Source organism: Centrocercus urophasianus, unplaced genomic scaffold, assembly GCF_019232065.1.
Source record: "Centrocercus urophasianus isolate 14NV4802_14NV808 unplaced genomic scaffold, USGS_Curo_1.0 seq_19, whole genome shotgun sequence".
Classification (NCBI taxonomy): Eukaryota; Metazoa; Chordata; class Aves; order Galliformes; family Phasianidae; genus Centrocercus; species Centrocercus urophasianus.
Window position 1 is genome coordinate 10,073,783 of NW_024884744.1, and position 16,436 is coordinate 10,090,218.

Here is a 16,436-nt window from a genome sequence, read left to right on the forward strand (position 1 = left end):
ATGTTTCGGAGTTAGCTTATTACATGCGGTTTTGCTTAAGCCAGAACTAAGTAAGTTTATTTGAAGCCTCACTTTTATGAACACCTTAAAGAAACTCAACTTCATACATGCATAAAAAGTACCTCCGTTAGTGCTTGAAATCTAAAAAAATGCTAATTTGGTGCAATGGCAATGCTAATTTCTTGTGACCTGTCTGACTTTTAAGCCAGAAAAGTCTGAAAGTTCTCCAGTTTTTGACTGTCATGGCCTGAAGCTGTTCCAAAGCAAAACTGAACATTCTTGGAGTAGTCATAATTATAGTGGATTTTGAATTCCAGAATGAAAACAAATCTGATTCTGCTTGAAACAAATGTTAAAAGCAATTACATAATTTCGTTCTGAAAGACTAATTTGAAATAAAAAATAAAAGCGCTCAAAAAGAATTTTGTTGTGATAGAGAAGCTTGTTTTGGGCTATTCTTCTAGGTCCATTCCAGTCTAAGTCATTTTGTGACGCTAAAGTCTCTCTCCCAGCTTTGTTCACAGCATAGCAGGTTTCCTGCCTAAGGAATGTGCACCTTACTTGTATCCCTGAGAAACAGAAAGAGGAAGAGATGGCTCTGTTCAAAACTAATTTAAAGTTACTTATTATTATTATTTCTTATATTCCAGGTATAGTTTGGCTGAGAACTCAGCATTATTTGAATTAATTGTAGCTATGAGTACCACAAGATGGATAAAATGTTATGGATTTGAGATGAACAAGCGTATGTATTTCTGTGTATACACACACACACACATATTACCAGAGATATCATTACACATTCTACCATAATTGCATGCAATATTCAGTCTTCTGCCACAGTGTTTGTGCCACGGAAGTGTTTAGTTCCTGATCTGTAGGTAGGATCTAAGCTCACATTGAAACCAGGAGCTGGCTTCCAACTTCTGTTGTCCACCTGTGGTGTGTGCGTTAGTCCAGCTCAATTAACATAAACTGAGTACCACAGCTCCAAATGAGCCAGTGCTCTTGGAGATGCAGATGAGCAAGCAAAAACCTGGCCAACCTCGTGGTTCATATTTGGGTGGAAAGCTATGGTTTGGACATGCTGGCATCCCATTTATAAAGCAACAGGTTCCTGTGGAGTTAGGTAACTGGGACCTGCCAAAGGTCATGTAAGCATGTCCATCCGAAACCAGTGAGTCAGCAGAGGGAGCAGACAGGGATCCAATAAATTCTTTGTCAAAGACTTGTTCTAGTCCTAATTAATCAAATTCAGTAACAATTAAATCAGTCATGAGTTAAAAATTACCAAGCTAGCTGTATGTATTGAGATGGATACATTCAAGTCTGAGATAAAAATAGGCTGGCAGAAATGAATGGCATTGAATAAAGCAAGAATCTCCTGGGACATTTCTGGAAATTGTTCAGGGTTATTTTCCAGGTCCTTATTCTCCAACTGCTTCTGGTATTGTTTTCCATTTCTGACCTAGGCTGATCATAGCTTTTCTCCTCCGCCTTTTCTCTTGTTGTAGGTGAAGAATGGAGACCATGGGTATGAACATGGTGTGGTTACTGAAGCCTCTCTGAGAAATGCAGTTTCACTCTGTTAAGAGCTCTCCATATGCATAACAAAGACAAACACTGGAAAAGCCTTGGATAGATGGAAACAGACAAATCAGTAAGTACATAATATAATAAAATAGGGTCAGTCGGTCACTCTGTCAGTCAGTGGTCCCAGCATCTCCACTGTCAGCCCTCAGGCTGCTGGACAGTGAACTCAAATTTACCAATAGGAAATTTACAGTGCTTTCCAGTCTCTCCTATAATTTATTTGTGTAGTTACTTCTGTTGTCTTGCCTTTTGGCCTTTGCAGATTTTTAGAGTCCGTTAGCTGTTTATGCTGCATCAAATACAACAGAGCTCTGGCTTGGCTTTTTGACTGGTGAAATGGGAGGTCAAGTGAAATTTGTCATCCTGGGCTTTATGGCACAAAAAATTCAGAGACATAAATATACTTGAGGAGCAGAGAAACTCTTTTACCAAGGGGAAACCAGAAACACCTGATCAAACATTCTCAGTGATCTTTTTATCATAACATGAAAATGAAACAATGGAAATCATGAGGCAGAGGTCAACATCTTTTCCCAGATAACAGCAATAGGACAAGAGGTAATAGCCTTAACTTGTGCTGGGGAGGTTCAGGTTGGATATCTGGAAAAATTTCTTCTCAGAAAGCGTGGCTGAGCACTGGCACAGGCTGACCTGGAAGGTGGGGGAGTCACCATCTCTGGAGGTTTTTGAGAACCATGGAGATGTGGCACTGAGGGACATGGGTTAATGGGCATGGAGGGGATGAGTTGATGGCTGGATTGAATGATCTCCATGGTTTTTCCAATTTTTATGATTCCATGATTCTACAAAACCACCTTCCGTAAGCCAGATTTTGTTTCAGACCAGGCTTGTCTTGTTTTTACCCAAACACAATTTTCACTGCTCAGCCAATATCTGACTGAAGCCTAGAGTGATTTTTGTACCCATCCTGTGTGCATCCCCACACAGCTTTTCATCAATAAATCAGAATATTTACCTCCAATCTCACTTTGAGTTGAAAAATATGAACTCCCAATATACCACTTTAGATAAATGATTTGGAAACAAAGCTAATCAGAGCTGTTTTCTGTATGTCACCAACTGAGATAGTTGAAACAGTGCTAATTATTGGGCTAAGGGGTAGTGCATGTATAACTTCTGAAGCAGGGACTGTGGAGAAGAAAGTAGTGACAAAATAAACCTTCACCCCAGCACACAGATGAGCCAGGGGAATGATTTCTTCAGCTGAATGTTTCTGGTTTCCAGCACAGGAGAAGCTTATATATTATTATTTGATGATTCAAATAACAGGAAAGAAGCTTTCTATTAATTTCTTTAAGATGTTTATGTGTCATACTGAGGCTTACTTGTTCAAACAGCTGCATAGGCTTCTCTATAAAATAAATTAATATGTTAAGGGATAGGCAATAGCCAAGGGTTACGAGAACTCTTAGGATTCCTTGGTACTTCTACTTTCTCTTCTAATAGCCAGTGGAACAGCAAACACCCAATCATAGCCCTTAAGGTAGAATTCTAAATAGGGTTTAGGACCCTGATGGCATTAATAGGCCTTAATGGCTCTGATCAGCCTCACCTGAGTCTTCTATCAACAACCCCTGCCCATTGGCTCAGCAATCTGATTTAAGCTTAGGCTGGCGGCCTTTGTACTTTTTTGAGCCATATCCTACTCTACTGGGCTGTTCTCTTTTTCAGTAGTGAGCACCACTGATTCTGGCTTAACTCTAGATGCTCTTTGCTGCTATGTGTATGCCTGGCCATCGTTAGATCTGACCTGCTGCTTGTCTTCCTTATTTGGCTTTGAACCCACTTCATCACCATTAACACGTTTGTTTGCCTGGTTTCTTGGCTCAATGTGGTTGCTGTAGCTGGACAGCTTTATTTGGATGCTGTGGAATGGAATCCCTCCTGGTAAGTTTCTTTGCTGTGAGCTCTTGATGGTGTTTTCAGTACCTTGAATGGAGACTGTCTTTGCATGTTAGTTGAAGATCTTACCTTTTAACCATGGAACTGTGCAATTTTCAGAGTAGGAAACTGCATTGAAGGTATGTGTTTAATTTCAATGGTTCCTTCCTGTTTTGACAGAAGAAGGGGATCTTTAATCTATTGCCCACCACTCCTGCAGACTTACATTTGAGGAGGGACAGCTACAGCAGTTTGTTTTCCACTTCTCTCTCCTTCATATTCTCTTCAGCTGAGCATAGTGCAGGTGTTCTGGCCATTGCCAGAACTCTACATTCACTGAAGCTAATCTTGGCAAAGTGTGGATTGGGTCTGTGACCTCTGGAGATGTCAGTAGCATAATAATAGGCTTAACCAAGATCCCACAGCATGCTAAGCTTGTAAGCTTGTTTTGGCAAGGACTATCTTTTTAGTGTATATGGAGCACCCACTGTTGTGTAGTCTTGGTCATGCTTCATGACACTGTTGTAATGTAAATACGTATTAAAGTAATTTCCCAGCTATGGATGACTTTGTTATGCTTTTCATAAGCTCACATACCAGAGAGAGTTGGAATTTTGGAGTTACCAGGAAGAGATTCAGTCCTGAAGGTGATGCTGTTTCTAGCACAGAGTAGCAATGTGTAAAGATAGTTAAGTTAACAGGTAGTAGAAATGGTTGCTCTTGGAGTAAAATAATTAGGATGGCTTGTTCTGCTTGTTTAAAATACTGGGCTTATTCACCATAGGAATTTGCTCTCTTCACCACTGCTAATACCTTTTAAGCCTACATCTTATTTGACTAGGTTAAGCTAACTCATGCTGGTGACAGATTAATCTGCTTAGTGGTTTTTGAAAGTCTGTTTTCAGGGGTGGTACTAGAGGGATGAAGGGAACTGGTGAATCTGAAGCAAATCACAGCCCAAAAAATCATTATAGGACTGTGAAAGGCAGAAAAGTAATAGTGGACAAGGCAGTCAGTGGGGATTTTATGTTCATAAGGCTCTCAAGGAACAGCAAGTGGACTCCAGTGATCTCCTTTGTGTAGGGAAGCTTACCATTCTATCGTGGTTCCTGCAGACCAGTCTCAGGTTCCAGCCCCTCTGTTTTATGTGCTGGGTACAGAAGATTGGAGTCACTGGGACACCATCACTGATGAAGGGCTTTCAGAGAACTTAGGACTGTAGCGCCATGCCTGATCATAGACAATGTTAGCACAGCCATTCAGGAGCTGCCTGTAGCCAGCATTTGTTTCAAACTGGCACTTCTCTGTCAGCAGATCTAAGACAAGCAGTGAAGTCTCCAGATGAGTTTCTTTGCAACTTGCATTTCTCACCTCAGGCCTAGAAACTTAAATGGTGTTAAAGAAAGTTGTCTTGCTTCTTACCTCTTCCTAGTACAATTTCTTTCCAGCCCATCAATGTGGCAGACAGTCTCTTGTGGCTGTTCAGTGTTAGTAATGAGTTGGTGGTGCAGCTGGAAATGGGCAGCTCTGCTATTTGTGTTTTGAAGCAGAAATCTGTTCTTTGTCTGCTTTTCCTCCTGCTGAGGTTTTGCTCAAATCTGCTTGATTTGAAAGCAGATTTTTTTTCTTTTGTAGCAGTACAAATACCTGTATTGTTTCAGTTTTGTTAGGTGTTACGATGCAGAAGGGACTTCAGCTCTATTTACATACCTGCTGTCAAATACCTTTTTGATTTCCTAATAAGTCATCTACATCACCATAATACATGCGTAGTTCTATCCCTGCACATTTCTATTAAATTTGGATTAAATGTTCTCCTAGTAATATAAATAGCACTGCTCAAATCAGTGCTTGCAGTTCAAATTCTATGTGTCTGCACAAGGGCAGCTCTGAAAGAAATCCTATAAAAAATAGGAGGAATTACTTTTGGAGTGACACATACAGATATATGTGAAAGTACACATGTACAAAATTCTGCTACAAACTTCCATCAAAAATATAGCAATTAAGAACCTCCTTTGATAAGAGCAATTCATACGGTATAAGAAAAATGAAATTCATGGCTTTAATTGCAGCTTATCAGAATTAGGACACGTGCTAGATTAATGCATGTTAAAAGTATTTCTGACTCCAGAAACTACTTTGGGACACTAAGAAACCATGCCTGCCAAGCATCCTTCCAGAAAAGCCATCACAAATGGGCTTCATGTCTTGTTTGAGGATGCTATTAGCACTTGCATTAGATACAGTGGGAGAGTACAGTGGTGAGGTAGAAGCAGAACCTATTGATTACAGAATGTGCTAGCCAAAAATTCTCAGTCATCTTGGAAGAGCTGTGGTGTATGAAAAACTAGTTTTTGTTTCAAATTTTTTGTCATATGCCTCAGCTGTTTCAAAGGAAAATTCCTCAAAATTCCTCTATTGTTTGCCTTTGCTGTGCAAATGAAGACTGCAATGCTAGCATCTTTCTTGTTCAGCTGCAGCAATACATGTGTTCCTTACACTGCTGGGCTGGAATTGGAACCCAGGCTGAGGATTGTAGTACTAAGGTAGAGGGACGGGCCCTGGGGTTTGCTGTGGCCAGTTGGTTTTCAGTACCCTTTGCCACTTGGGGATAACAGCACTGCTCAGTGCAGTTTTTCAGATGGTACTTCTGCAGGTGTCCTAGGGTATCCCAGTCCTCTGTTTGTAATCAGACAGCTTGAGAGTAATCAGTAGTGTCTGAACAAGCTGCTTTGTAAGGGAAGCAGCTCTCTTTTGACATATCTTGCATCTCTTCCTTTCTTGATTTCTTCCTGTTTCCTCTTTTTTTCCCTTTTCCTCTATACTGCACACCTAACCCTTTCCTAGACATTTTTTAATGACACGAAAGCTGAAGTGCATGGAATATGGGTACTTAATGCAAGCCACCTGCACGCACTGGATATCCTCTATGCAGTCCATGGATCTTATGCCTGGCAGCCTGCACTGCAAACACAAGTTGCAGATGTGAGAGGGATACGCTGCTGCAGAGATGCAGTGAAAAGCTAAAATTGCTCACATGTGGGCCCTTCCTGTAAATTCCGTTCATTTGCATGAGTCGAGGATCCTCTTGGACTTCCTCAAGGTTTCAGTTGTTCTTCTGGATTAACCTTAGCCACCTCAATTTGTTCTGCTTTGTGCTGCAATTCTGCTGGCTTCCAGGGCTGTTGGTAAGGCACAGCTCTTGGGGTATATAGGCTGCTCTTGACCTAGCACATCCAGTAGTACCTAATGGTGTAAAATGCTATTAATAGGGCAGATCCAAACATTTTTAGTCTCATTCATGCTACCCCCTTGGAATTACAGCAGCTTTGCATGGGATTTGTGAAGCTTGAACTTGTAAATACAACAGAAGCAGCAGATAGTTGTAATGAGTGCCAATAAGTGGTGTTTCATAAACGCTCTCCTGGTAAGATGTTCTCCTGGGTATGCTGTTATGCAAGCCATTTCCCCTTAGTTGTTGGTAATTGCTTTCAGTGTGAATGATCCTAGAACTAGCTTACTAAAGCAGATTTAAGCAAGAAAACATGTATATTACTCAAGGAATAAGTATACCAAAGCAGACTAACTCCTGGGCTGGTCTCACTGCTTGGATCTCTTTAGAAGTGTTTGATTCCTGGGATGTGGATGCCAATGTTGGCCCATAAAAGCAAAGCTGCTAGTGGCTTTAGAAATAGCATATTGAATGCTGATCTCTATATAAACAAATACAGAGATAATCTGAGTGTGAATGCAGGCTGGCTTCAGCACCCTAACAGTATTTAAAACAGCTGATGAGTGGAGAAAATGAAATCTATAAACAAATACAATAACTAGATGTTTGAATAAACCATCTTCTTATTTGTCTACTGAACTATTCAAATGATTAAAGGGAACCAAAGTGCATAGAGATTGCTTTTGAAGCAGGAATATACAGTTGGATGTTACCTCCAGGGCTCAGAAGATAAATGTGTCTTTGAAAACAGTAATGTAAAGATAAAAGACCTTGTAAACATGATTTGAACCAAGTTATGTGCTGAAACTATTACACAAGAGATGTGAGGAGAAATCTGTGGAGTGGTATAAAGAGTGTCAGAGAACGTGAGCAAAATGCCACATGGTGCTGCTCTAGGAAGGACATGGACACCATTCCAGTGCGCCAGGAGCAGCCCTCAGTAGCTGTCCCACTCCTTGTCTCAATCGGGAGTGTGCAGGGGACTTTGCTATTGCAAACAGCTCACGCTATATTTGTTCTTCCTTATATTTTTACTCTCTCTTGGCTTAAACTTATGTTCATCGCTCCTTGCTTGTTCTGCTTCAAATTCACAGAAGAGTTAAGTTCTCCAGCTTGTTTAACTAAAGGCTAAAGGGAGCAGAGCTTGGGGATTAGCCAAAAATTTTCCTAATTATTTTCTAGTTGAGGTGTGACATGTGTAAACATCTAACTGCTTCCCTGTTGTGTGACTCATGGCCAAAAAACACACGCTCTCTGGAATTATAGCAAGTTGCTCTGATTTCAGCTGGGACAGAGGTGATTTTCTTCCTAGTGTTTGGTGTCAGGCTGTGTTTTGGCATCTGCAGGACATCCATAGGTATGCAATCAGATCACTGCAGCTGTGGTGTGTGTACGCAAGGAGAATTTGCATCTATACCAGAACTACTGGTCATAGCACAAATATTTTTGAATGTAACTTGTGTTTTCATATTTCCACAAGGATTCAAGTTCTCTTGAAGATACTGACCTAGAGAAGATCAGACTGTAACTGGAGGTACTTTTTTAAAAGTGGGTTTTCCTTCACTAAGCATAATTAAGACCGAGAGAACTGGTCGATAATTATTTCAATATAACTTAAAGTATGGTAAAGAATGGAAGATAAATCATTTAAGAAAAAGGTTACACTGAACTTTGGTTTTGACCAACTTCAAGTTACAAGCATCATTTTTCATAGAATCTCTTTCCTGCAGAGTAGTTACAGATGGGCAGTGAAGCCAAGAGCTGCTTCCTTACCTGCACAGCACATCACTACAAACCAGGGCTGTGCTTGTGACCTATCTTGCATTTCTGTCCTATTTTGCATCTTGCTTGAGCAAGAACATACACTACACCACTCTGACCAGAAGATGGCAATGAGAAATTAAAGTTTACTCTTAACTATTTCTTTATCAAGCATCGTGTAGTGATACATAAAGCTTACCACAGCTTGAATCAAAGACTTCCAAACAGATTTTTTTTTAATAATTACAAGATAACAGCTTCAATTCTATACTGATGAACTATTAGGGTAATGTCTGAGGTGGTTTAAGACCACTTTTCATTTAAGTGACTTTTCATGGCTAGTTCCTAAAGTGGAGTAGTGTAAAACTGAGTGCTCCCTCTGACCTGCATGAATTACCAGTTCCTTCAAACTTTTACTGTCAAACAGGAGATACACTTTGTGCAGTCTTCACAAGATGACCTTTGATCCCTAGGAAGTGAGATCTGTTTCCAGTAGGAAAAGAGCAGGAGACAATATGAATGCTGGGGAGGACAGGCAGTGGCACAGGAGCAGTGCCACCAAGGGGAGGGAGTAAGAAGTTAGAGCCAGGCTGAGAGCTTGCCTTATCATGTAACTCATGCTTTTTCCAGCATATCTGGAGCTCAGGTCCTGCCGGCACTAGCTAGCTTGTGAACCTGTTACTCTGCAACTGCATTTTGGGGGAGAATAATTTGTGGGGCTCTCTCTGTTGAGGCAAGTCTATGGCAAGTGCTGAGCATAGTGATAGTATAATGTATCAGGTTGGATATTAGGAAGATTTTTTTTGTCTCAGAAACAGCAGTGAGGCATTGGCAAGTCTGCTCAGGTGGTGGTGGAGTCACCATTCCTGGAGGTGTTTAAGGACAGGGCAGATGTAGTACTAAGGGATACTGCTTAGAGGGCAATATTGGTGGTAGTTGGATTAGATGAACTTAAAGTTCTTTTTCAACCTCAATGATGCTATTTGCCACTGGTTAACTCTGACTTCCTTGTTCATACTCATTTCAGCTGTTACAATGAAGAAACTCCAGTGTCCTCTGCCATTCAGCTCAACAAAGAAGCAGCTAACCAAAGGCTGTTGCATAAATAATCAGATCCAAGACAACATCACTAACATATCTCCACAAGTGCCCTCAGTTCACTCTTTGTTTTTCCTTGGTTTTACACTAAATTGTCAGTGGTCATTCACCTCTGTGGATGGCAGTCACAGCTCTGATTTTCTGAGACCATCCCTGCCTGTGCTCTGGCAGCATGGAGCTCTGCAGCAGAAAAGGGGTAATTGTTGGATAAAAATGTGAAAGTGGGGGCTTGTCTGTTAATGTGTGCATTTGAGTTCTTGTATTCTTGTGCTTAGACAGGGGTTGTCCCTGATCTTTGACTTCCTATTACAATTTGAGCTTTCCAAGCTTAAGTGAGGGGCCTACAATGGAGACAAATCTAATTGGGAAATTTCTCTGCTGAAGAGAAAAATCAGAGACTGGGTTCTTCAGTCTTCACTTCTAATGTTCTTTGACAGGAAAACACCATAGAAAAACATGGGGGAAAAAAAAAGTTCTGTTTTCCCATCTCTACTTTCTAGTTTTCCGCTTATTACAGGAAACTTATAATGTATTACATTCTTTCATATATAAAATATGTTCTGGCAACAGATGTGGGATCTCCAGTCTGACATTAGTGTTAGTACAGCAGGGCATGTGCTGGGCTTTAAAAGCCTGAGTCTGCGAAAGTGAGTGTCTGAGGATTCAGCCCTGCAAGATGTACACAGAAGCAGAACAGGTGGATGCTCTCCCATTTTTTTCAGCAGAAGGGAAGTGCCAAGCAATCGAAACCTTTTACGCCATGGCAAGCAGTAAATAAAGGCTCTGATATTTTAAGCAGTAGGTTGTGCAACAGTCATAAAGGAAGAATAGGAGTTATGCCAGCACGCTGGTTATTCATCATTTCCATCAGTTTAGCCAGTCTCAAGTATTCAAGTTGTTCTTTCTGTCCTTTTATTTCTCAGCAAGCATTACTTTATTTTCTAGGGAGTACAGAAATAAGAATAGGGAATGAACATAATGATGACAAATGGCTGCTTTGGCCTTCTCTGAGAAGACTGTGATAACCTAGGCCTGGTCTTTGTGTGCTCCTTCTGCTTCATAGTACAAGTTCACCAAGGTGGCTCTGGACTGGCAGGCCTCCAAATTGCCGTGTGTCTGACATTGTTCGGTGGGAACACACTGTGCAGACCCAGGCATGCTCCTCTCTGACATCAGAGGCAAGAAAACAAAAGGCCTTGGTCTCAAGTCTGTTGGTTTCATCAATTCACGTTATGGTTGCCAACTTCATCTTTAAAAAGACATTGCAACTCCAGCACCAGATCTACTACAGCATTATCTGGTAAACCCCTCTTAATTTACCAGATACACAGCTGGCTTGGAGTTGATCAGTAATATTTCTATGCTTCACCCTGGTTTTAAGTAGAGACAATCAGCTGAGCATCAATCGATCACAAGTCATTTTCAATCTGTCTACCTACTTGTGCAGCTTAAGTGTAGCTTTGGTGCAAAAAAGATTCCACCAGGCAGCTGATTCCACGCAGCTGGATTGCCCATGTGTGAGCACTTGCACTTGATTGCTCTGTGTCCCTGCCCTGTTTTTTGCTTCAAAGCTGAGAATAGCTTTCCTGAAACAATTTCAGCAGAACTCTTTTGCACTGGAAAAATGCGGTTTCTATGAAAATCAAAATACTTCAAGAAATGCTATCGATTTTGAGATTCCCACTTCAGGTAGAAAATCATCCTGAACATATTGTAGCATTTTAAGTTCAGGTTTTTTAGGTATTTTTTCAAAATGAAGCAGAGGCTGTGTCAAGCCCTCCATAAAATAGAATCAGTCAACAACTTTCATCATAGCTTTAGGAGAAATCAGTCAACCTGATTGGAAGTGGAAAGATTACCAGACTTCTCAGGTTGATGTAAGGGATGAATTACGGTGGAACTGCACAGCAGTCTTACATTGGATTTTTAATCAGACTTTGTGTTAAGATGTAAAACTGCTTTTAGTCAGCCTGGCCACAGCTCTCCACTTCTGTGTTAGAGAGCTGTGTTTGGACACCCAGCTCTTGCTCCAATATTTAAATGGGTATGAAGGTGGGAGTGAATGAAGGGAATAATGCTTGAATAGTTATCAGTTAATGTTAACAACAGCTTGATTCTATCAGTGTAATGAAAGATGATTTGTGAATCTGTATCCTGTCCTTCATCCCTTGATAAGGAAGTTCTTTCCTCTGAAATGCAAAAGTAGAAGTTCATGACAAACTTAGCCAAATTCGTGGAAGACAAGAAAGAACATTGCATCTTAGGGAGCTTCTACCTCAGAGTAAAGCCCCAGTAATTTGGTCTAGCACAAATAGAATCCCACTCTGCTGTAAAATTGAAATAGCCTTTATATCAACTTTCTGCAGAGATGGGTATTGTCCAGAACAGAGTGAAATCCTGCTCTGGGACTCAGAGCTATGATGGAGTCCTGGGGGGGTTCACCCATGCTTACCTACTGGCATGTTAGGAACTGAAAGAGGAAAGTCTTTTTCCAGTTTGGGCTATGAATTGTGTGGACCAGCTGGGAAGTATTAAGTGGATTCTGAGCAGTTGGTGGCTTGTATCTGAGAGGCAAACAATTACTCTGCTCACATTAAACATTAAACATGAAAGAATCACATTAAAATGCCATAGGAGAAAGGAATTGAGTCTTTTTGATCTTTTAATCTTCTCTTAGAAGATTTGACCCTGACATGTGTCTGACTTGATGCACTCAGTTATATTTTAAACAACAAGGATAAATTATTCTTTTGAAATCACGTTACTATCTAGCCAGGGTTAATACAGAAACCACCTGAAATGACCATCCTTTGAAATTCCTGGAGAAAGAGAGTGGCTGGGTGGGATTTCTGGCATTTGAACAGAAGGAAGAGGATGGGGTTACAATGAAAATATGTAACCCTATATTACAGGGAGTACTGATGGATTGCACTCTGGGTATAGAGATGGCTAGTCTAAGATGACTAAGTGCTAAGTGACTCTATATGCATGTATGTGGCATGTGGAGATGTGGCTGATTGTGTAAGTGCGGAAAAAAAATCACTGGAATGTTATAAATTTGAGTTAGGAACTCACATAGAATTTCTTCTTTAATTTCTAGCTCAAGCAGAAGTAGTTTCACAGTTGAATCAAGTTACTAAGGGTCTTGTCCAGACAACTTCTGGTCTACAAGCCGGAGGTGGTACACCAACACCCTGTGGCCTTGCAGAAGTGTTTTCTGCTTTTAACATCATGAATTTTATGTGAAAGTACAGACATCCTTACTGGTTTATGCTTGACAGAGATGATACATGAAGGCCAACCATTATACTAAAGAGAGGAAAGACGACTGAATCCTGTTGCTCAGGTAATAGGCTTCAGTTTCATGGCAAATAAAAGCAGAAGGAAAGGATGTTCCTCATCTGTAGCTGGATGGAAAAGAGCCCAGGAAACCATGACAGTCAAAATGATCAGCAAATGTAATTTTCTCCATGTCACTAAGCATTACTTTGCTTTCATGTCTCTTGATATCCTGTTGCCTTAGAGTCAGAGAGGAGAGATCTTGGGTAAGTCATGCGATTTGCTTTCCACTAAAGACTTGCCAGGCAAGGAAATGGGCATTCAGCTGCCTTGGAAGAGTGTGGTTTGCTGATCCTATGGGCTACTGGCCAGTATGTTTGCTTTGTTCATTGTAGCCTCTAGTGGGATGCGAAGAGTGCCAGTCACGGATTTCATTAATTTCACCATCAGTAGGTCTGAATTCATTGCCACTAATACAATGCCTTTTTCTATGTGCTGTGCCAGAGGTATTTTTTTGACACCATGTGTGACCTCCTGTTATTCCTCAACAAATGTTGGCAGGCACAACACAGCCAGCAGAGCAAAACAGCACAGTGTGTCAGAAACTGCTGAGTGCATCCATGCTGAAATGAACAGCCAACCCCAAAGTGGGCAGAAAATAAAATCAGCATAAGGACTGAGTACTAATATTGCTTCCTTACCCAGCTTTGCTGCCCTTTGCATGTGCTGTCTCCCTTGAACTGAACTCCTGAAACAACAGGAGTAGATTGTATTCATTTCTATCCTGTGAGAATGCAATTGTTTATTGATGTTTCAAAGCTCAATAGGCTTACCTATCAATTTACCAATTAGTTCCTTCCAATAAGCTGATATTGATCCTGCTTTTTGCCTTCTGCAGAAAGGTTTGACAAGGTCAAATCACAGTGTTTTTATCACTGTATAACCTGCTCCTCTCACACTGAGGTATAGTTTCTTCTCTCTTTTTCTGTGCACTTGCTGCTGTTGAAGAGGGGAGCAAGAGGGAGTGGTACAGTTAGTGGCAGAAGTAGTTGTAAAGGCTTTAGTAGATCAAATGTAGGACAGGACTATGTGGTGTTGCAGGGCACTTCTGTAGGGATGCTGGGTTTGTTTCTCATTTATAATCCCCCCGCAACTTGTGGGAGCAAGCACCTGTGCCATCCCAGAAACTCCTTACCATGCTAACTCCATCCTACTGTGCCTCTGTTCAAGAATGGTTCAGCTCCATCCCTCAGACTAATACACCAGAACATTTGGGCTCATATCTTCCCATGGAGTTCTACTTAGCATCTCTCAGTTATGATGAAATTAAGTTGGTCTGTCTTAGGATGACCATGGTAGGATGCAAGTGCCCACAGAGCAGAGTCATGCCGGGACACCCTCTGCACTCTGTCAGAGCTGTTTGTGTGCTCAGTATGGGGCACTGGACATGTCTGGAGACATGTTCCTCTGCCAACACACTTTTCAAGAAGGCAAAGCGACAAGAAATAGCTTCAATACAGCCATCCTGTAAGCCTGGTTCTGCAGAGAATTGTCATTTTTTTGGCAGCAAGGAGAGCGTTTTAAAACCAATGAGAAAATGTAATGGACTGATTTACTTGGATGGTTCAGTATTTCTTTGATTTTAGCCAGGGGAGGCCGCAAAGGGGGTAGAGAAAATCAAAACAGAATGCAACACAAGGCTTGTTTGTATGCACTGGGGCTTGCAGACACTTTCTGAGCTTGTACCCACATGTGGGCCAAGTGGGAAAGGAGGACAGCTAAAAGAAAGCTGCTCTTGCAGCAGCAGAATGACTTCTACCGTCAGCAGCTGTGGGTGATGCCACGCAGCCTGGAAATGTTTTTGAGCAAAGTGTGTTGGATGTGCTTATGCCTGCGTGTTCATATGTCCTCTTGGCAATCGTGACCCTTTGCTGGGGATTTTTGGTTGCAGCTCTTCTGACTGCATCCTCCTCTTGCTCCCCATGGTTGGGTCGGTGGAGCCGGACCCACCAGGTGGCACTGGTGAGACGAAATGCCCGTCAAAAGAACGGCTAGAAAAAGGCAGGGCCTTACCGGCTGTGCATTTAGGGACAGAGATGTAACTAAACTCATATCCCCACTGCGATAGGGAGCACAGTGTTGCATATCTGGAGCAGCAGCAGAATGATTTCTAGAACAGCTCCTGGATATGTAATGGCAGAGAAACCTCAGCTGGGAGGCTGTCCAGTCTTGTCCTCTATCGTGCTACGGTCTCTGGCTGTGCTTGAATCCTTTGACCTCTATGGTAGAAAACAAAGACCAGAACTCACTGGCTGCTTTTATTTTTTATTTTTTCCCCTCTGCTGCCCTTTTGATATTGACATCCAGCAGCCTAAACTCTATTGCATCTGCTTTCACAGCCTGTGTACTCTGGGCAAATCCTTCAAAAACCTGATTTAAAGAAAAAAAATAAAAACAGTTGGGTATTGACAGCCTTTCCTTTTTGGGTTGACCTAAAAAAAATATTCTGGAAGTGGTCTTGGCTTCTGAAGTTGTGGTATAGTGTGTATAGTGTGTATTCCCCCTGTGAAGTCTGAATTAGATTAGGACTTGTTTTACAGGAAATCTTAGATAATGTCTACCTGTGTCACAGCTCAGCTCTTTGGGTGTAGCCCAGTAGTCTCAATAGCCCATGATTTACTGCCACCAGTGGAATGAAACAAAATCACTTTCTCTGATTTATATCCTCTACTGTAGTTAAATATTTACACAGTATCAAGATCTTAGTAATTGAATGGCTAACTGATAGGCAGCAAGTGTTTATACACCTCTGAAATAGCCACAGGGCCATTGAGGCAATGATATTTCATACTGATAAAAGGTCTTTTAGTAAGAAGAAACTTAAAGCTGTTTCAGCTCCGTTTTGTTCTCAGGGATTGCACTGACTCATGCAGATTTCAGTGGGTGCTGCAATTTTCAGACTGAAAAAAAAAAAAAAAAGCCCCACTTATTTCAGAAAAAACACTTGTACTGAAATGAGACAATTATGGAGGAACACAGCAGTTTTCACACAACAGTATTGTTGAATGCTTCAGCGAAGAAGGCAAGAATAAACATCAGATTGGTATCAGCCTTTGAGGGAAACTGAAGCTAGCAGATTTAAACAATACCTACCAGTATTAAATCAGGACCTTTTTCCATTCACTTGCAGAAAGGTATCATTACATATTTCATGACCCATAGGTAATGAAAATTAGCCCTGTTTCCTGAAGCAAGAAGGGATCATTTAATTCCTACTTGTTCTGTTTAATTCTACATCCAGGTGAGGAAACTGGAATTGAAAGCAGGTACAACAATTGTAAATGACTGCAAATACTGCCAAACTAAATTCTAACCTTTTACAGCAATATTCTGAGCTTCTAAGTAGAGCTGCTCTGGGTTATGCATTGTTAGTCTGGGGCTGGCCAGTGGTGTCTATTTCACAGAGAAAGGAGTTGCTTGTAACTTCAAACTGTGTAGTTTTATAATGAAAGATATCAACACTTTTAAAAACAAAACTGCATGGAACCTTTCTACTTACATTGGCTTC